Genomic DNA, 22,482 nt, shown 5'->3' on the forward strand with positions numbered 1-22,482 from the left:
CCCAAACTTTAAGAAACGACAACTTTGGCCTTTTGCCATACCACAGTTCGTATGGTGTCGTCTCAACGGATTTTGATGGTGCCCTATTTAAAGTGAATGCAGCTGTTTCTAATGCATAACCCCAAAACGATAACGGCAAATCGGTAAGAGACATCATAGATCGCACCATCTCTAATAAAGTACGATTACGACGTTCGGACACACCATTACGCTGTGGTGTTCCAGGCGGTGTTAACTGTGAAACAATTCCACATTGTCTTAAGTGAGCACCAAACTCGAAACTCAGATATTCACCCCCACGATCAGACCGTAGGAATTTGATCTTCTTGTTACGATGATTTTCAACTTCACTCTGAAATTGCTTGAACTTTTCAAATGTTTCAGACTTGTCCTTCATCAAGTAGACATAAGCATATCTACTCAAATCGTCAGTGAAGGTGAGAAAATAACGATATCCGCCGCGTGCCTCCACGCTCATCGGACCACACACATCGGTATGTATGATTTCCAACAAGTCACTTGCACGCTCCATTGTTCCGGACAACGGAGTCTTAGTCATCTTGCCCATGAGGCATGGTTCGCATGTGTCAAGTGACTCCAAAAGTCCATCAGCATGGAGTTTCTTCATGCGCTTTACACCAATATGACCTAAGTGGCAGTGCCACAAAAATATGGCGCTATCATTGTTAACTCTAACTCTTTTGGTCTCAATGTTATGTATTTGTGTATTGCTAACAAGATTCAATATGAACAATCCTCTCACATTCGGTGCATGACCATAAAAGATGTTACTCATAGAAATAGAACAACCATTATTCTCTGACTTAAAAGAGTAACCGTCTCGCAATAAACAAGATCCAGATATAATGTTCATGCTCAACGCAGGCACTAAATAACAATGTTTTAAGTTCATCACTAATCCTGATGGTAACTGAAGTGAAACTGTGCCGACGGCGATTGCATCAACCTTGGAACCATTTCCTACGCGCATCGTCACTTCATCTTTCGCCAGCCTTCGTCTATTCCGCAGTTCCTGTTTCGAGTTGCAAATATGAGCAACAGAACCGGTATGGAATACCTAGGCACTACTACGAGAGCCGGTTAAGTACACATCAATAACTTGTATATCAAATATACCTAATTTTTCTTTGGCCGCCTTCTTATTTGCCAGATACTTGGGGCAATTGCGCTTCCAGTGACCCATACCCTTGCAATAGTAACACTCCGTTTCAGGCTTAGGTCCAGCTTTGGGTTTCTTCTTCGGATTGGCAACAGGCTTGCCGCTCTTTTTCGAATTACCATTCTTGCCTTTGCCGTTTCTCTTGAAACTAGTGGTCTTATTCACCATCAACACTTGATGTTCTTTACGGAGTTCAGACTCTGCGACTTTCAACATCGCAAACAACTCGCCGGGTGACTTGTTCATCCCTTGCATGTTGTAGTTCAACACAAAGCCTTTATAGCTTGGCGGCAGTGATTGAAGGATTCTGTCAGTGATAGCCTCTTGCGGGAGTTCAATCCCCAGCTCAGCTAGACGGTTTGAGTACCCAGACATTTTGAGCACATGTTCACTGACAGACGAGTTATCCTCCATCTTGCAAGCATAGAATTTATCGAAGTTCTCATACCTCTCGATCCGGGCGTTCTTCTGAAAGATAAACTTTAACTCCTGGAACATCTCAAATGCTCCATGACGCTCAAAGCGACGTTGAAGTCCCGGTTCTAAGCCATACAATACTGCACATTGAACTACTGAGTAGTCCTCCTTACGTGCTAACCAAGCGTTCTTAACATCCTGATCAGCCGTAGCGGGTGGTTCATCTCCTAGCGCAGCATTAAGGACATAATCCTTCTTCCCAGCTTGTAAGATTAGCTTAAGATTACGAGCCCAGTCTACAAAGTTGCTTTGATCATCTTTCAACTTAGCTTTCTCTAGGAACGTACTAAAATTCAGGGTGACTGTCGCGTGAGCCATGATCTACAACACAAATATATTCAAAGTGGACTTAGACTATGTTCAAGATAATTAGAGTTTAACTTAATCAAATTATTTGCTAAACTCCTACTCAAAAAGTACATCTCTCTAGTCATTTGAGTGGTTCATGATCCACTTACACTAGCTCAAGTCCGATCATCACGTGAGTTGAGTATAGTTTCAGTGGTAAGCATCCCTATGCTAATCATATCATCTATATGATTCATGATCGACCTTTCGGTCTCATGTGTTCCGAGGCCATGTCTGCACATGCTAGGCTCGTCAAGCTTAACCCGAGTGTTCCGCGTGCGCAAGTTTTTTGCACCCGTTGTATGTGAACGTTGAGTCTATCACACCCGATCATCACGTGGTGTCTCGAAACGACGAACTGTAGCAACGGTGCACAGTCGGGGAGAACACAATTTCGTCTTGAAATTTTAGTGAGAGATCACCTCATAATGCTACCGCCATTCTAAGCAAAATAAGGTGCATAAAAGGATTAACATCACATGCAATTCATAAGTGACATGATATGGCCATCATCACGTGCTTCTTGATCTCCATCACCAAAGCACCGGCACGATCTTCTTGTCACCGGCGCCACACCATGATCTCCATCAACGTGTTGCCATCAGGGTTGTCGTGCTACTCATGCTATTACTACTAAAGCTACATCCTAGCAAAATAGTAAACGCATCTGCAAGCACAAACGTTAGTATAAAGACAACCCTATGGCTCCTGCCGGTTGCCGTACCATCGACGTGCAAGTCGATATTTTCTATTACAACATGATCATCTCATACATCCAATATATCACATCACATCGTTGGCCATATCACATCACAAGCATACCCTGCAAAAACAAGTTAGACGTCCTCTAATTTTGTTGTTGCATGTTTTACGTGGTGACCATGGGTATCTAGTAGGATCGCATCTTACTTACGCAAACACCACAACGGCGATATATGAGTTGCTATTTAACCTCATCCAAGGACCTCCTCGGTCAAATCCGATTCAACTAAAGTTGGAGAAACTAAAACTTGCCAGTCATCTTTGAGCAACGGGGTTACTCGTAGCGATGAAACCAGTCTCTCGTAAGCATACGAGTAATGTCGGTCAAAGCCGCTTCAATCAAACAATACCGCGGAATCAAGAAAAGACTAAGGAGGGCAGCAAAACGCACATCACCGCCCACAAAAACTTTTGTGTTCTACTCGAGAAGACATCTACGCATGAACCTAGCTCTGATACCACTGTTGGGGAACGTCGCATGGGAAACAAAAAATTTCCTACGCGCACGAAGACCTATCATGGTGATGTCCATCTACGAGAGGGGATGAGTGATCTACGTACCCGTGTAGATCGTACAGCAGAAGCGTTAGTGAACGCGGTTGATGTGGTGGAACGTCCTCACGTCCCTCGATCCACCCCGCGAACAATCCCGCGATCAGTCCCACGATCTAGTACCGAACGGACGACACCTCCGCGTTCAGCACACGTACAGCTCGACGATGATCTCGGCCTTCTTGATCCAGCAAGAGAGACGGAGAGGTAGAAGAGTTCTCCGGCAGCGTGACGGCGCTCCGGAGGTTGGTGATGACCTTGTCTCAGCAGGGCTCCGCCCGAGCTCCGCAGAAACGCGATCTAGAGGAAAAACCGTGGAGGTATGTGGTCAGGCTGCCGTGGAAAAGTCGTCTCAAATCAGCCCTAAAACCTCCGTATATATAGGTGGGAGGGAGGGGACCTTGAGCCCCAAGGGGGTCGGCCGAGCCAAGGGGGGAAGGCTCCCCCCCCCCAAACCGAGTTGGACTTGGTTTGGTGGGTGGGAGTCCTTCCTTCCCTTCCCACCTCCTCTTTTTTTTTCTCTTTGATTTTCTTTCCTAGGCGCATAGGGCCCTTTTGGGCTGCCCCACCAGCCCACTAGGGGCTGGTGCGCCACCGTCATGGCCTATGGGCTTCCCCGGGGTGGGTTGCCCCCCCCCCCGGTGAACTCCCGGAACCCATTCGTCATTCCTGGTACATTCCCGGTAACTCCGAAAACCTTCCGGTAATCAAATGAGGTCATCCTATATATCAATCTTCGTTTCCGGACCATTCCGGAAACCCTCGTGACGTCCGTGATCTCATCCAGGACTCCGAACAACATTCGGTAACCAACCATATAACTCAAATACGCATAAAACAACGTCGAACCTTAAGTGTGCAGACCCTGCGGGTTTGAGAACTATGTAGACATGACCCGAGAGACTCCTCGGTCAATATCCAATAGCAGGACCTGGATGCCCATATTGGATCCTACATATTCTACGAAGATCTTATCGTTTGAACCTCAGTGCCAAGGATTCATATAATCCCGTATGTCATTCCCTTTGTCCTTCGGTATGTTACTTGCCCGAGATTCGATCGTCAGTATCCGTATACCTATTTCAATCTCGTTTACCGGCAAGTCTCTTTACTCGTTCCGTAATACAAGATCCCGCAACTTACACTAAGTTACATTGCTTGCAAGGCTTGTGTGTGATGCTGTATTACCGAGTGGGCCCCGAGATACCTCTCCGTCACACGGAGTGACAAATCCCAGTCTTGATCCATACTAACTCAACTAACACCTTCGGAGATACCTGTAGAGCATCTTTATAGTCTTCCAGTTACGTTGCGACGTTTGATACACACAAAGCATTCCTCCGGTGTCAGTGAGTTATATGATCTCATGGTCATAGGAATAAATACCTGACACGCAGAAAACAGTAGCATCAAAATGACACGATCAACATGCTACGTCTATTAGTTTGGGTCTAGTCCATCACGTGATTATCCTAATGACGTGATCAACTTATCAAGCAACAACACCTTGTTCATAATCAGAAGACACTGACTATCTTTGATCAACTGGCTAGCCAACTAGAGGCTTGCTAGGGACGGTGTTTTGTCTATGTATCCACACATGTAAATGAGTCTTCATTCAATACAATTATAGCATGGATAATAAACGATTATCTTGATACAGGAATTATAATAATAACTATATTTATTATTGCCTCTAGGGCATAATTCCAACAAATAGAGGTGTTGTGATCTGCACTACTAGTTGGGATAGCTTCTACCCACTTAGTAACGTAATCAACAGCAACAAGAATATGAGTATACCCGTTAGACTTTGGAAAAGGTCCCATATAATCAAAACCCCAAACATCAAATGGTTCAATGACAAGTGAATAATTCATAGGCATTTCCTGACGTTTACTGATATTACCTATTATTTGACATTCATCACAAGACAAGACAAACTTACGGGCATCCTTGAAGAGGGTAGGCCAATAGAAACTGGATTGCAATACCTTGTGTGCAGTTCTATCTCCCGCATGGTGTCCTCCGTAAGGCTCGGAGTGACACTTCTGTAGGATCTGTCCCTCTTCATGCTCAGGTACACAACGTCTAATAACACCATCTACTCCTTCTTTATAAAGGTGAGGATCATCCCAAAAGTAATGTCTCAAATCAATGAAGAATTTCTTCTTTTGTTGGTATGTGAAACTACTTGGTATAAATTTAGCAACAACATAATTTGCATAATCAGCATACCACGGTGCACTACGTGAAGCATTGATGACATTCAGTTGCTCATCAGGAAAGCTATCATCAATAGGTTGTGGGTCATCAAGAACATTCTCCAACCTAGACAAGTTATGTACTACGGGGTTCTCAACACCCTTCCTATGAACAACATGCAAATCAAATTCTTGTAGCAAGAGAACCCATCTGATAAGTCTAGGTTTAGCATCTTTCTTTTCCATGAGATACTTAATAGCAGCATGATAAGTGTGAATAGTAACCTTGGAATCAACAATGTAACATTTGAACTTTGCACATGCAAACACGATTGCTAAAAATTCCTTTTCAGTAGTAGCATAGTTTCTTTGGGCACTGTCTAGAGTTTTACTAGCATAATGAATAACATTTAATTTCTTATCAACTCTTTGTCCTAGAATAGCACCAATAGCATAATCACTAGCATCACACATAATTTCAAAAGGTAGGTTCCAATCAGGTGGTTGAACAATAGGTGCAGTTATCAAGGCCTTCTTAATTATTTCAAATGCTTCCTCACAATCATCATCAAAAACAAAAGGAATATCTTTTTGCAAGAGATTGGTAAGAGGCCTAGAAATCTTAGAGAATTCTTTAATGAACCTTCTATAGAAACCAGCATGACCAAGGAAACTTCTTATAATTTTCAGTCTGTAGGGCATGGCATTTTCTCGATCGCATCAACCTTAGCCTTATCGACTTCAATACCTCTTTCAGAAATTTTATGTCCTAAGACGATGCCTTCATTAACCATAAAGTGGCCCTTCTCCCAATTCAAGACAAGGTTGGTATCTTTACATCTCTGCAAAACTCGATCAAGGTTGTTGAGGCAATCATCAAAAGAAGACCCGTAAACGAAGAAATCATCCATGAAAACCTCAACAATCTTTTCACAAAAGTCAGAGAATATAGCCATCATACATCTTTGAAAGGTAGTAGGTGCATTACATAAGCCAAAAGGCATATGTCTGTAAGCAAAGGTACCGAAAGGGCAGGTAAAAGTGGTTTTCTCCTGATCAGATTGTGCAACCGGTATTTGGGAGAAACCAGAATAACCATCTAGAAAGCAGAAGTGTGTGTGTTTAGACAATCTTTCTAGCAGTTGGTCAATAAAAGGAAAAGGTGAATGATCTTTCCTAGTGCCTTTATTCAATTTCCTAAAATCAATTACCATCCTATAGCCAGTAACAATTCTCTGTGGGATCAATTCATCTTTATCATTAGGGACAGCGGTAATACCTCCCTTCTTAGGGACGCAATGCACCGGACTTACCCAATCACTATGAGAAACATGATAGATAATACCTGCTTCCAGGAGCTTTAGTATTTCTTTTCTTACTACTTCTTTCATCTTAGGATGTAATCTCCGTTGATGATTGGCAACTGGTTTGGAATCAGGATCGGTTTTAATTTTATGCTGGCATAGAGTGGGACTAATGCCCTTAAGATCATCAAGAATATATCCAATAGCAGCACGGTGCTTCCTCAGAGTTTTCAATAATTTCTTTTCTTCATGCTCTGAAAGGCTAGCACTAATAATAACAGGATATATCTCTTTTTCATCAAGATAAGCATACTTAAGAGTATCAGGTAACTGTTTAAGCTCAAACACAGGATCACCCTTTGGTGGGGGTGGATCTCCAAGCAGTTCAACAGGCAAATTATTCTTAAGGATAGGATGTTTTTCAAAGATAACTCTATCTATCTCATTCCTTTCATCCATATGCATGTCATTTTCATGCTCAAGCAAGTATTACTCTAAAGGATCAGTAGGAGGCACAGCAATAGAAGCTAGAGCAATAATTTCATCCTTACTAGACAATTCTTTTTCATGAGGTAGTCTACCAAACTTGGAGAAATTGAATTCGTGTGACACACCTTCAAGGCCAACAGTGACAGTTTGCTTCACACAGTCAATATGAGCATTGACAGTATTGAGAAAAGGTCTGCCAAATATGATGGGACAAAATCTATCTCGTGTGGTAGAAAGAACGAGAAAATCAGTAGGATACTTAGTTTTACCACACAAGACTTCAACATCTCTAACAATTCCCAAAGGGCAGATAGTATCTCTATTAGCAAGTTGAATAGTAACATCAATAGGTTCCATCTCGTCAGGTGCAATCTCGTCTTTAATTTCATCATATAAAGATCGAGGTATTGCACTAACACTAGCACCCACGTCACATAAACCATGATAACAATGATCTCCTATCTTAACAGAAACAACAGGCATCCCAACAACAGGCTTATGTTTGTCTCTAGTATGTGGTTTAGCAATTCTAGAAGCATCTTCACAGAAGTGAATAACATGCCCATCAACATTGTCGGACAGGAGATCTTTGATAATAGCAATGCTAGGTCCAACTTTAATTTTCTCAGGGGGTGTAGGTGTTCTAATGTATCCCTTACATATCACAGTTGGAGCTTTAGCATGATCTTTTATTCTAACAGGGAAAGGTGGTTTCTCAATGTAAGCACTAGGGACAAAAGGATCATTATAAGCAATGACTTTCTCTTCAACTCGATTGGGTTTAACTACATTGACTTCTATGGGAGGATGATATTTAAACCACTTCTCTTTAGGGAGATTAATATGGGCAGCAAATGATTCACATAATGAAGCTACTATCTCGGAATCAAGTCCATGTTTAGCGCTAAAATCACAAAAAGTATTTCTTTCAACGAAGGATTTAACGCAATCGAACTTAAGATTCATACCTAACTCCTTACCTTCCTCAAACTCCCAATCTTCATAGTTGCGTTTAATTATTTCCAATAAATTACATTTGAAGTCAATATCTCTCTTCATAAAAGAACCGGTACAAGAAGTGTCAAGCATGGTGCGATTATCATGAGAAAGCCGAGCATAAAAGTTCTGAATAATAATTTCTCTCAAGAGCTCATGGTTGGGGCATGAATATAACATTGACTTAAGCCTCCCCCAAGCTTGAGCGATACTTTCTCTATCACGAGGCCAAAAATTATAGATATAATTTCGATCACGATGTACCAAATGCATAGGATAAAACATTTGATGAAATTCCAATTTCAATCGGTTGTAGTTCCATGATCCAGTATCATCATATAGCCTATACCATGTCAATGCTTTATCCCTCAAAGATAATGGAAAGACCTTATTATTGACCTCATCCTCGGGCAAACCTGCAAGCTTAAATAAACCACAAACTTCATCTACATAGATTAGATGCAAGTCGGGATGTGATGTTCCATCTCGTGAAAAAGGATTAGCCAACAGTTTCTCTAGCATACCCGAGGGAATTTCATAACAAATATTTTCAGTAGGTGTAGTAGGCTGAGGAGCAACTCCTTGTGCTTCCGTTCGAGGTGAAGATACCCCGAACAAGCTCCAAAAAGGATTAGTTTCCATAGAGACAAGTGACAATAAATTTCAGCTCACAATATAAATATTTCCTTACCAAATTCCACTTACCAAAGGCGCTTCACTCCCCGGCAACGGCGCCAGAAAAGAGTCTTGATGACCCAAAAGTGTAGGGGATCTATCGTAGTCTTTTCGATAAGTAAGAGTGTCGAACCCAACGAGGAGCAGAAGGAACTGACAAGTGGTTTCAAGCAAGGTATTCTCTACAAGAAATGAAATTACCGGTAATAGATAGTTGTGTGATAAGATAATTCGTAGCGAGTAGCAAGTAACAATAGTAACAAAGGTGCAGTAAGATGGCCCAATCCCTTTTGTAGCAAGGGACTAGACTGGACGAACTCCTATATGAGGTGAAGCGCTCCCGAGGACACATGGGAATTTCTGTCAAGCTAGTTTTCATCATGTTCATATGATTCGCGTTCGCTACTTTGATAGTTTGATATGTGGGTGGATCGGTGCTTGGGTGCTGTCCTTACTTGGACAAACATCCCACTTATGATTAACTGCTCTCGCAAGCATCCGCAACTACAAAAGAAGAATTAAGATTAAGTCTAACCATAGCATTAAACTAGTGGATCCAAATCAGCCCCTTACGAAGCAAGGCATAAACTAAGGTTTAAGCTTCTGTCACTCTAGCAACCCATCATCTACTTATTACTTCCCAATGCCTTCCTCTAGGCCCAAGTAATGGTGAAGTGTTATGTAGTCGACGTTCACATAACACCACTAGAGGAAAGAAAACATACAACGCATCAAAATATCGAACGAATACCAAATTCACATGACTACTTATAGCAAGACTTATCCCATGTCCTCAGGAACAAAAGTGACTACTCACAAAGCATAATTATGTTCATGACCAGAGAGGTATTGAATAACATTAAGGATCTGAACATATGATCTTCCACCGAGTAATCCAACTAGCATCAACTACAAAGAGTAATTAACACTACTAGCAACCTTACAAGTACCAATCGGAGTCGCGAGATGGAGATTGGTTACAAGAGATGAACTAGGGTTTGGAGATGAGATGGTGCTAATGAAGATGTTGATGGAGATGAGTCCCCTCTGATGAGAGCAGTGTTGGTGATGACGATCGCGACGATTTCCCCCTCCGGGAGGGAAGTTTCCCCGGCAGGACAGCCCTGCCGGAGCTCTAGATTGGTTATGCTCAAGTTCCGCCTCGTGGCGGTGGCGTCTCCTCCCGAAAGCCTCCTCCTGATTTTTTCTGGGACGAACCCGCCTTATAGAAAAAGATGGGAGCCGGAGGGGCAACAGGGGGCCCACAAGCCACCCAGGCCCGGCCAGGGGGGTTGGTCGCGCCTAGCAGGCTTGTGGCCTCCTGGTGGCTCCCGTCCGGTACTTCTTCTGCCCAGTATTTTTTATAAAACCCAAAATAATTCCTCGTTGATTTTCATGGCTTTTGGAGATGCGCAGAATAGGTATATCGAACTTGCTCATTTTTTAGACCAGAATTCCAGCTGCCGGCATTCTCCCTCTTCAGGTAAACCTTATAAAATAAGAGAGAAAGGGCATAAGTATTGTACCGTAAAGTGTAATAGCAGCCCACAAAGCGATAAATATCAACATAAAATCATGATGCAAAATGGACGTATCAACCATAGACATGTACTCCTCATTGCATGAACCAACTTATTCTACCCTTCACATGTAGGGTGGTCAAGCTCGAGCTGCTCAAATCCCTTATTTACTTCATCCACCATCACACTAGTAAAGCCACGTGGAATTGGAAGGCAGTGAAAAGTTCCGTTGAGTTCAGGAGGTGCAACAAAGCCGATAGCAGCCTTGAAAGTGAGGTTCTGTCATTTCGTCAAAAGATCGCAAGGTTGAGACTCCGTGATAGTATCCATGGGGTAGCTAGAAGCCGTGAAGTCAAGCTGAACGAGCTCCGTGGAAGCCATGCTGCTTGTCCGCTGAGATGGCGGGGTAACTTCTGGGGTAGTTTCGTGCCGCAGAGATGGTTGGTCGGCAGCTCGCTGGCTCTCAAGTTCCTTGATACGTCTCCAACGTATCTATATTTTTTTTATGGTTTCATGCTATTACCTTGTCAAACTTTGGATGTTTTGCATACCTTTTATATATTTTTGAGACTAACTTATTAACTCAGTGCCAAGTGCTAGTTCCTGTTTCTTCCATGTTTTTGACCCCTTTTAGAGGAGGATTTTGAACGGAGTCCAAACGGAATGAAACTGCCAAAAAGATTTTTTTTTCGGAACAGAAAAAAGATCGGGGAGCCAGAGAATCAGGGCAGGGGGCCACCAGGGACCCACGAGCCCTCATGGCGCGGCCAGGGGGGCCGCGGCCCCCTGGCTTGTGGGCTCCCTCAGGCTCCTTTGCCCTAGGTTTTGCGCCTATATATTCCCTAAAATTCCATAAAAAATATGGAGATCATCAAAAGTACTTTTCCACCGCCGCAAGCTTCTGTCTCCGCAAGATCCCATCTGGGGCACGTTCTGGTGCCCTGCCGGAGGGGGGATTCGGATATGGAGGGCTTCTTCATCAACACCATGACCTCTCCGATGATGCGTGAGTAGTTCACCATAGACCTACGGGTCCATAGCTAGTAACTAGATGGCTTCTTCTCTCTCTTGGATCTTCAATACAAAGTTCTCCATGATCTTCATGGAGATCTATCCGATAGAATCTTCTTTTGCGGTGTATTTGTCGAGATCTGATGAATTTTGGATTTATGATCAGATTATCTATGAATCTTATTTGAGTTTCTTCTAATCTCTCTTATGCCTGATTTCATATCCTTGTAATTCTCTTCGAGTTGTGGGTTTTATTTGGCCAACTAGATCTATGATTCTTGCAATGGGAGAAGTGCTTGGTTTTGGGTTCATACCGTGCGGTGACCTCACCCAGTGACCGAAGGGGTAGCGAGGCACGCATCTGTTGTTGCCATCAAGGGTAAAGAGATTCGGTTTTCATCATTGGTTTGAGATTATCCATCTACATCATGTCATCTTGCTTAAAGCGTTACTCTGTTCGTCATGAACTCAATACACTAGATGCATGCTGGATAGCGGTCGATGTGTGGAGTAATAGTAGTAGATGCAGAAAGTATCGGTCTACTTGTCTCGGACGTCATGCCTATATGTATGATCATTGCCTTAGATATCGTAATGACTTTGCGTGGTTCTATCAATTGCTCGACAGTAATTTGTTCACCCACCGTGATATTTGCTATTTTGAGAGAAGCCTCTAGTGAACACTATGGCCCCCGGGTCTACTCCACACCATATTTTCAGCCTTACACTTTTTACTTCGTTGCACTTTCCGCCTTCAAATCTCACTTTGCAATCAATCTTGATGGTATTGACAACCCCTTTAAAGCGTTGGGTGCAAGCTCTTTTGTGTTTGTGCAGGTACTCTGGACTTGATGAGATTCTCCTACTGGATTGATACCTTGGTTCTCAAACTGAGGGAAGTACTTACTACTCCTGTGCTTCATCACCCTTTCCTCTTCAAGGGAAAAACCAACGCAAGCTCAAGAGACGACAGAAGGATCTCTCGCACCACTGTCGGGGAAGGACTTTTGTTGTCGTAGCATTCCTCTAGAATTTGTAGTCTTGCATTGATCTTCTGCATGTTGCTCAGCTCCGCTTTCCTCTTTTCTCTCGGCTTCTGTAACCGGCTGCGTCGAGAAACCCAACCTTCCACGGAACGGAGCCTGGTGTGCCTCGTGTTCGTCCAGGGTGCTCAGCATTCCCGAGGGCCTCTGTCAGCTCGTCCTTCTCTCTGTCAGGAAAGAACGTCCCTTCCTGCGCTGCGGTGATACACTTCTGTAGCTTGTTGATGGGTGTTGCAAGTTGCTCGTCCGTCCAACAACACTTCCCTGTTTTAGGGTCCAAAGTTCCCCCAACCCCGAAGAACCAATTCCTTGAATGGTCGGGCCAGTTCCATGTCTGTGGTTGGACCCCTTTAGCAATCAGGTCATTCTCAGCTTTGTCCCAGAACGGACGGCCTTTGAGGTAGCCACTTGACCCCGTGTGAAGGTGATACTGCTTCTTTGCAGCATTGTTCTTGTTTGTCTCTGACATTTTCTTACTCTTGTCCGATGTCTTGTAGGCCACAAATGCGGGCCAGTGATCTCTCATCTTCTCAAATCGGCCGACGTATTCTGGAGTCTTCGCTTTGTCGACGAACTTTGATTTCAACTCATTCTTCCACCTCCTGAATAGATCTGCCATCTTCTTAAGAGCACACGCCTTGACTAGTCGCTCTATAACTGGCTTATTTGAATCCTCCTCTGGCGGTAGGGTGAATTTTTCCTTCAACACGGTCCAAAGATCATCTTTCTGCCTATCGGTGACATAATCACCTTGTGGGACGTCGTCTCCCTTAGGCTTATTCCATTGCTTGATGCTGATCGGGATGTTGTCCCTGACAATAGCTCCGCATTGAGCAGAAAATGCGTCCTTGGTCCCCTTGGGTTCAATCGGTAGGCCATCGTCCGCGAATGTTGTGATCGTGAACTTTTGATCCTTGCCCAACCTTCTCTTCGGACCTCATCTCATTACCGAACTTTGGCTCAATCCAGACTTTTCAATAGTTGCCTCCTCCGTTTGGTCACCGGACCCGTCATCATGGTCTCCTTCCTCCGGGATTTGGTAGTCACCAAAGCCATCATGATAATGTCCTTCCTCCTCCATTGTTCGATCACCGGAGCCCTAATCCTCTCCTTCCAAACCATCGATGTCGTTGAGAAAAAAATCGACATTACCGTCGTTGTGGATTATATCCCCCAAAATTTCTTCTTGGTCCATGTCTCTTGGAATATCCATTTTTTCTGTAAATATTACGAAGTGGGGGAAGCCCTTTTCGGTAAAGTATTTTTTATTAAAACTAAAATAAAAATAAGGTAAAAACTAACTTTTATACATAATCCCAAATATTAACATAAAAAATTAATTTGTAACTTGATCTAATCTACAAATGAACTCTAAAAATGTTGAAAGTTGGCATGGTATCATCATTTCACCCACATAGCATGTGCTAAAAAGTTGAGAGGGTAGCAGCAAAAACTGGATGCACTTCGTGTACAAAACGGACAATCTCTTTCGAAGTATCCCGGTTTCATACGAAAACTCATCTGTTACAAAGGGATTTCATTTTTTTGAACTTATTTGAACTCAAGACTTTTTGTGTGTTCAAAATGCACCATTCAAAGCCACATCATCAATTTTTCAACTATTTCTGACTTCATTTGGTATTTTCATGCATTTATTGATATATTTTTTGAGCTAAATGACCCTTAAATTGAAAAGCACTACAAATGAACTCTGAAAATGTCAAAAGTTGGCATGGTATCATCATTTCAACCACATAACATGTGCTAAAAAGTTGAGAGGGTTGCGGCAAAAACTGGATGCACTTCGTGTACAAAACGGACAATCTCTTTCGAAGTATCACTGTTTCATACGAAAACTCATCTGTTACAAAGGGATTTCATTTTTTGAACTTATTTGAACTCAAGACTTTATGTGTGTTCAAAATGCACCATTCAAAGCCACATCATCAATTTTCAACTATTCCTGACTTCATTTGGTATTTTTCATGCATTTACTGATTTTTTTGAGCTAAATGACCCTTAAATTGAAAAGCACTACAAATGAACTATGAAAATGTTGAAAGTTGGCATGGTATCATCATTTCACCCACATAGCATGTGCTAAAAAGTTGAGAGGGTTGCGGCAAAAACTAGACGCACTTCATGTACAAAATAGACAATCTCTTTCGAAGTATGAGGGTTTCATACGAAAACTCATCTGTTTCAAAGGGCATTTCATTTCTTTACTTTTTCTTCGCTTGTGTTCTTTGCTTATTGCGCCATAGCCATGGATAATCTTCATCGTTTAACAGGGTGCTTGGGTCAGCCTTGATTTCGAAGGGAGGAATTTCATAAACTTTTCATAATCTTCAGACATGTCTGTCTTGCCCTCCAATCCCATGATGTCTCTTTTTCCTGAAATAACTATGTGGTGCTTTGGATCATCGTATGATGTATTCGCTTCCTTATATTTTCTTTTTCTCGGTTTGGTAGACATGTCCTTCACATAGAAAACCTGCGCCACATCATTGGCTAGGACGAATGGTTCCTCTGCGTGCCCAAGATTGTTCAGATCCACTGTTGTCATTCCATACTGTGGGTCTATCTGTACCCCGCCTCCTGACAGATTGACCCATTTGCACTGAAACAAAGGGACCTTGAAATCATGTCCATAGTCAAGTTCCCATATGTCCACTATGTAACCATAATATGTGTCCTTTCCCCTCTTGGTTGCTGCATCAAAGCGGACACCGCTGTTTTGGTTGATGCTCTTTTGATCTTGGGTGATCGTGTAAAATGTATTCCCATTTATCTCGTACCCTTGGTAAGTCAATACAGTCGAAGATGGTCCCCTGGCCATCGATTACAGCTCATCAGAAACAGTGTTGTCACACATGAGACGTTTTTGCAACCAACTGCAGAAAGTCCTGATGTGTTCAAATATAATCCAGTCGTCACACTGCTCCGGGTGTTTGTAGCTCAGAATATTCTTGTGTTCATCGACATACGGGGTCACCAAGGTAGAATTCTGTAGAAGTGTGTAGTGTGCTTGAGACCAAGAATGCTCATTCGTACATATTATTGAGTCCGCTCCTAGCGTGCCTTTTCCAGTCAATCTCCCCTCATACCGCGATTGAGGGAGACCAATCTTCTTAAGGTCAGGAATGAAGTCAACACAAAACCTAATGACATCCTCTGTTTGATGGCCCATGGAGATGCTTCCTTCTGGCCTAGCATGGTTACAAACATATTTCTTTAAGACTCCCATGAACCTCTCAAAGGGGAACATATTGTGTAGAAATACAGAGCCCAGAACGACAATCTCGTCGACTAGATGAACTAGGACATGCGTCATGATATTGAAGAAGGATGGTGGGAACACCAGCTCGAAACTAACAAGGCATTGCACCAAATCACTCCTTAACCTTGGCAGGATTACTGGATCGACCACCTTCTGATAGATTGCATTGACGAATGCACATAACTTCACAATGGCTAATCGAACGGTTTCCGGTAGAAGCCCCCTCAATGCAACCGGAAGCAGTTGTGTCATAATCACGTGGCAGTCATGAGACTTTAGGTTCTAGAACTTTTTCTCTGCCATATTTATTATTCCATTTATACTCGACGAGAAGCCAGACGGGACCTTCATACTGAGCAGGCATTCAAAGAAGATTTACTTCTCTTCTTTGGTAAGAGCGTAGCTGGCAGGACCTTCATACTGCTTTGCATGCATGTCGTCTTTTTAATGCACACGTTGATGTTCCTCCCGTGCCTCTGGTGTATTTTTGTCTTCCCATACACTCCCAAGAAGCCTAGCAGGTTCACGCAAAGATGTTCGTCACATGCATCACATCGATTGCAGAGCGGACCTCTAGGTCTTTCCAATAGGGTAGGTCCCAAAATATAGATTTCTTCTTCCACATGGGTGTGTGTCCCGCATCGTCATTTGGAACAGATAGTCTGACAGGACCCTTTCCAAAGATTACTTGTAAATCATTGACCATTGATACGTCTCCAACGTATATATAATTTTGATGGTTCCATGCTATTATCTTGTCAAACTTTGGATGTTTTGTATGTCTTTTATATCTTTTTTGGGACTAACTTATTAACTCAATGCCAAGTTCCAGTTCCTGTTTTTTCCGTGTTTTTGACCCTTTTCAGAGGAGAATATTAAATGGAGTCCAAACGGAATAAAACCTCTGAAAATATTTTTTTTCCCGTAACAGAAGATACGCATGGAGCGTGAGAACCAAGGCATAGGCCACCAAGAGAGGCCACAATCCCCCTAGGCACGGCTAGGGGGGACCACACCTAGCAGGCTTATGGGCCCCCTGTGGCTCGTCTGCCCTACTTCTTCCACCTATAAATCCCCAAAAAATCCAAAACCACGGAAGAGATCCACGAAAATACTTTTCCGCCGCCGCAAGCTTCTGTCTCCGCAAGATCCCATCTGGGGCACGTTCTAGTGCCCTGCCGGAGGGGGGATTCGGATATGGAGGGCTTCATCAACACCATTGCCTCTCCGATGATGCATGAGTAGTTCACCGTAGACCTCTGGGTCCATAGCTAGTAGCTAGATGGCTTCTTCTCTCTCTTGGATCATCAATACAAAGTTCTCCATGATCTTCATGGAGATCTATCCGATGTAATCTTCTTTTGCGGTGTCTTTGTCGAGATCTGATGAATTGTGGATTTATGATTAGATTATCTGTGAATCTTATTTGAGTTTCTTCTGATCTCTTATATGCATGATTTCATATACTTGTAATTCTCTTCGAGTTATGGGTTTTGTTTGGCCAACTTTATCTATGATTCTTGCAATGGGAGAAGTGCTTGGTTTTGGGTTCATACCGTGCGGTGACCTCACCCAGTGACAGAAGGGGTAGCGGGGCAAGCATCGTGTTGTTGCCATCAAGGGTAAAAATATGGGGTTTATATCTATTGCATGAATTTATCCCTCTACATCATGTCATCTTGCTTAAGGGGTTACTCTGTTTGTCATGAACTCAATACACTAGATGCCTGCTGGATAGCGGTTGATGTGTGCAGTAATAGTAGTAGATGCAGAAAGTGTCGGTCTACTTGTCTCGGACGTGATGCCTATATGTATGATCATTGCCTTAGCTATCGTCATGATTTTGCACGGTTCTTTTAATTGCTCGACAGTAATTCATTCACCCACCGTAATATTTGCTATTTTGAGAGAAGCCTCTAGTGAACGCTGATGACCCACAAGTATAGGGGATCGCAACAGTTTTCGAGGGTAGAGTATTCAACCCAAATTTATTGATTCGACACAAGGGGAAGCGAAAGAATATTCTCAAGTATTAGCAGCTGAGTTGTCAATTCAACCACACCTGAAAGATTAGTGTCTGCAAGCAAAGTATCAGTAGCGAAGTGGTATGATAGCAACGGTGCCAGAAAAGGGTATGTTGACGGCAGACTATTCCTGACTTGTTGTATCAATGGCGCCAAAAAAAGGTATTGTAGCACGTAACAGCAAAGCAACAAGTAACAACAGTAGTGACAGCAGTAGCAAGGAACAGCAGTAGTAACACCAGTAGCAAGTAATAGCAGTAGTGACAGAAGTAGCAAGTAACAACAGTAGTGACAGCAGTAGCAAGGAACAGCAGTAGTGACAGCAGTAGCAAGTAACAGATGTAGCGGCAAAGTAACGTAGCAAGGACCAGTAGTAAAAGACTCGTAGGCATTGGATCGGTGATGGATGAGTATGCCGGATGTGATTCATCATGTAACAGCTATAACACGGAGAGATAAGTAACTAGCTCCCGTTCGTCAATCTAATGTAGGCATGTATTCTGTATGTAGTCATACGTGCTTAGGGAAAATAACTTGCATGACATCTATTGTCCATCCCTCCCGTGGAAGCGGGGTCCTAATGGAAACTACAGGATATTAATGTTCTCCTTTTAATAAAGAATCGGACCAACGCATTAACACGTGGTGAATACATGAACTCCTCATACTATGGTCATCTCCGGGAGTGGTTCCGGCTATTGTCACTCCGGGGTTGCCGGGTCATAACACATAGTAGGTGACTACAACTTGCAAGATAGGATCTAAAACACACATATATTGGCGACAACATAATAGGTTCAGATCTGAAATCATGACACTCGGGCCCTAGTGACAAGCATTAAGCATGGCAAAGTAGTAGCAACATCAATGTCAGAACATAGTGGATACTAGGGATCAATCCTCGTCAAAACTAACTCGATTACATGATAGATCTCATCCAACTCATCACCGTCCATCAAGCTTACGATGAGATTACTCACGAACGGTGAAGAGCATCATGGAATTGGCGGTGGAGGAAGGTTGATGATGACGATGGCGACGATTTCCCCTCTCCGGAGCCCACAACGGACTCTAGATCTGCCCTCCAGATGAAGCACAGGATGTGGCGGCGCCTCCGTATCGTAAAACGCGATGAATCCTTATCCCTGATTTTTTTCCCAGGCGAAACGAAATATATATAGCTGAGTTTGGAGGCGGTGGAGCCTCGTGGGCCCCACAAGCCATCACGGCGCGGCCAGGGGGCGGCCGTGGTCCCTGGGCTTGTGGCCCACTGGCTCACCTCCTCCGGTGGATCTTTGCGCAGGTATTTTTCATTAATTCCAGAAAAATTCTCCATAAATTTTCAGGTCATTCCGAGAACTTTTATTTCTGCACAAAAACAACACCATGGCAATTCTGCTAAAAACAGCGTTAGTCCGAGTTAGTTCCATTCAAATCATGCAAATTAGAGTCCAAAACAAGGGCAAAAGATTTCGCAAAATTAGATACGACGGAGACGTGTCAAACACTATGGCCCCCGTGTCTACTTCACATCATATTTTCAGCCCTACATTTTTACTTTCTTGCACTTTCCGCCTTCAGATCTCACCTTGCAATCAATCGTGAAGGGATTTACAACCCCTTTGTATCGTTGGGTGCAAGTTTGCTGTTTTTGCGCAGGTACATTGGTGCTTCATCTTGATACTCCTACTGGATTGATACCTTGGTTCTCAAAACTGAGGGAAATACTTACTGCTACTGTGCTGCATCACCCTTTCCTCTTCAAAGGAAAAAAAAACCAACGCAAGCTCAAGAGGTAGCAAGAAGAATTTCTGGCGTCGTTGCCGGGGAGCATCAAGTGAAGCTTATCCAAGTAAGTGCCGCAAACTCATATCTTGCATTTACTTTTTTGCCTCTCGTTTTCCTCTCCCCCACTACTGAAAAACAAAAATTTACAAAAATATTTGCCTTCTTCGTTCGCCCATTTCTCTCGCTTCCTTTGTGCCTGCTTGAGTGGGATAGTCTACCTGTCCTCATGGCTAGACCCACCGCTTCGAACGATACTCCTGAGAGCAAAGTTCTCAATTTTAAAGAAAATGAGGAAGAAAATTTAAAGGATGCTTGGTATAGGATTTGCAATGCTCAGAATAGATCTTCTCGTAAGCAATCCACTACCGTCCTGCTTCGCAGCTTTTATGTGGGTATTTCCCCTTGGAATAGGTATGTTCTTGACACCATCGTAGGCGGAGACTTCTTGGGTAGCCATACCATTGATTCTTACGGTGCTTTGATAAATTTGGTAGGCTCACTCCCACTCATGGTTAATAGAACCACCTTAACTTTGGAACATGTGATGCGTAGGCTGGATATCATTGAAAATAAAGTTGCTATGATTGAACTCATTGAGAATTTCGATAAAAAGATCCACAATCAAATCACTCAGTACGGATCCAAGGTGGGAATGACTTTGAAAAATCTAAAAGAGAGGGAACCCACAGTTGACGAAAAAGTAGGTCATGATTCCGCTAGGATTGGCAAACTAGAGGATGTTATAACCAACTTGGGTTTCGCTTTTGCCGCTGTGCAGAACACTCCAATTTTTGCCCACAATAAGGCCACCAAGTCTGTTTTTGTTCCTAAAAATAGTGGTGAACCATCTAGTAAGAGAGATGAAGACCTTAAGATGATGACTGTTCACCCTACTTATGGTTTGAGCACCAAAGACGACGATACGTGATTCTATCACCTTATGCCTAGCTAAGCGCGTTAAACAATAGCACTTGTTGGGAGGCAACCCAATGAATTTATCTTTGCTTTTTTGCTTTCTGTTTTGTTGCGTCCACACCATCATATCTCTGTTATGATTGTGTATTTTGTGTTTCTTTTTCTGTTTTAGCCAAGTAAAACCTTTATGACTAGTTTGGTGATGGTTGTTTGATCCTGCTGGAAAAAGACAGAAACTTTTCGCTCACGACATTATTTTTCATTTTTCTCCAGAAAGAGATTTTGAGTTGATTCTTTTTGCTTCTGGTTGATATGCCAATTTTCCAAACTTCCTTAATTTTTCATAATTTTTGAGATACCATAAGTATACAAAGTCTAAAGATTGCTACAGACTAGTCTGTTTTTGACAGATTCTATTTTTGTTGTGTTGATTGCTTATTTTGATGAAACTATGGATAGTATCGGGGGTATTAGCCATGGAAAAGTGAGAATACAGTAATCTAACACCAATATAAATAGAAATCAAGTTTGCTACAGTATCTAAAGAGGTGGTAGTTTGTTTTCTTGTGCTACTGATATCACGAGTTTCTGTTTAAGTTTTGTGTTGTGAAGTTTTCAAGTTTTGGGTGATGTTCTCATGGACAAAGGGATAAAGAGTGGAAAGAGCTCAAGCTTGGGGATGCCCAAGGCATCCCAAGCCAAATTCAAGGACACCAAAAGGCCTAAGCTTGGGGATGCCCCGGGAAGGCATCCCCTCTTTCGTCTTTAATCCATCGGTAACATTACTTGGAGCTATATTTTTATTCACCACATGATATGTGTTTTGCTTGGAGTGTCTTGTATCGTAGGAGTCTTTTTTTGTGTGTCACAATCATCCTTGATGCGCACCTTTTGAGAGAGACATGCACTCATCGTGAATTTTCTAGAATACTCTTTGAGCTTCGCTTATAACTTTTGAGTTAGCAATTTAGCTCACATGTGCTTCACTTATTTCTTTCGAGCTAAATAACTTTGCTCTAAGTGATTCACTTAGATCTTTTACAGCATGGTGGTGTCATATTTTGGAGAAATAAGAACTCTCGATCTTCACTTATATCTTTTTGAGAGTGATCTCTCTGAGTAACTTGGTAGTTGGCTTGTGCTATGAAAGTAGTCCCAAAGGTGATAGGCACCCAAAGAAGATACAGTAAAACTTCCATCTTCATGTGCATTGATTAGAAAGAGAACTTTGATTCTTCTCAAATAGTTTTGAGACATGGATTTGGTAATATTAAGAGTTATGTTAGTAGGGTGTTGAGAATCTAGAAATACTTGTGTTGAAGTTAGTGATTCCCGTAACATGCACGTATGGTGAACCGCTATGTTAGGAAGTCGTAGCATAATTGATTTTTTTATTGTCATCCTTTGTGTTGCGGCTGGGATCGCGTGATGGTTAACACCTACCAACCCTTCCCCTAGGAGTACGCGTTTAGCACTTTCTTTTGATTACTAATAAAAACTTCCGCAATAAGTATGTGAGTTATTCATGACTAATGTGAGTCCATGGTATAGATGCACTTTCACCTTTCACCATTGCTAGCCTCTCTCGTGTCGCGCAACTTTCGCCGGTGCACAAACCCACCATATGTCTCCCTCAAAACAGCCACCATACCTACCTACTATGGCATTTTCATAGCCATTCCGAGATATATTGCCATGCAACTCCCACCATTCCGTCTCATGACATGTGCCGTCACTTTCATATTGCCTTTGCATGATCGTAAGATAGCTAGCGAGATGTTTCAACGTCATACGCCAAGCTAGATTGTTGCACATCCCGATACACTACCGGAGGCATTTCCTTTAGAGTCCTCATTGTTCTAAGCATTGAGCTGTGAGTAAATTAAAGTGTGATGATCATCATTATTAGAGCAT

The sequence above is a fragment of the Hordeum vulgare genome, chromosome 1H (assembly GCF_904849725.1).
Source record: "Hordeum vulgare subsp. vulgare chromosome 1H, MorexV3_pseudomolecules_assembly, whole genome shotgun sequence".
NCBI classification, from domain to species: domain Eukaryota; kingdom Viridiplantae; phylum Streptophyta; class Magnoliopsida; order Poales; family Poaceae; genus Hordeum; species Hordeum vulgare.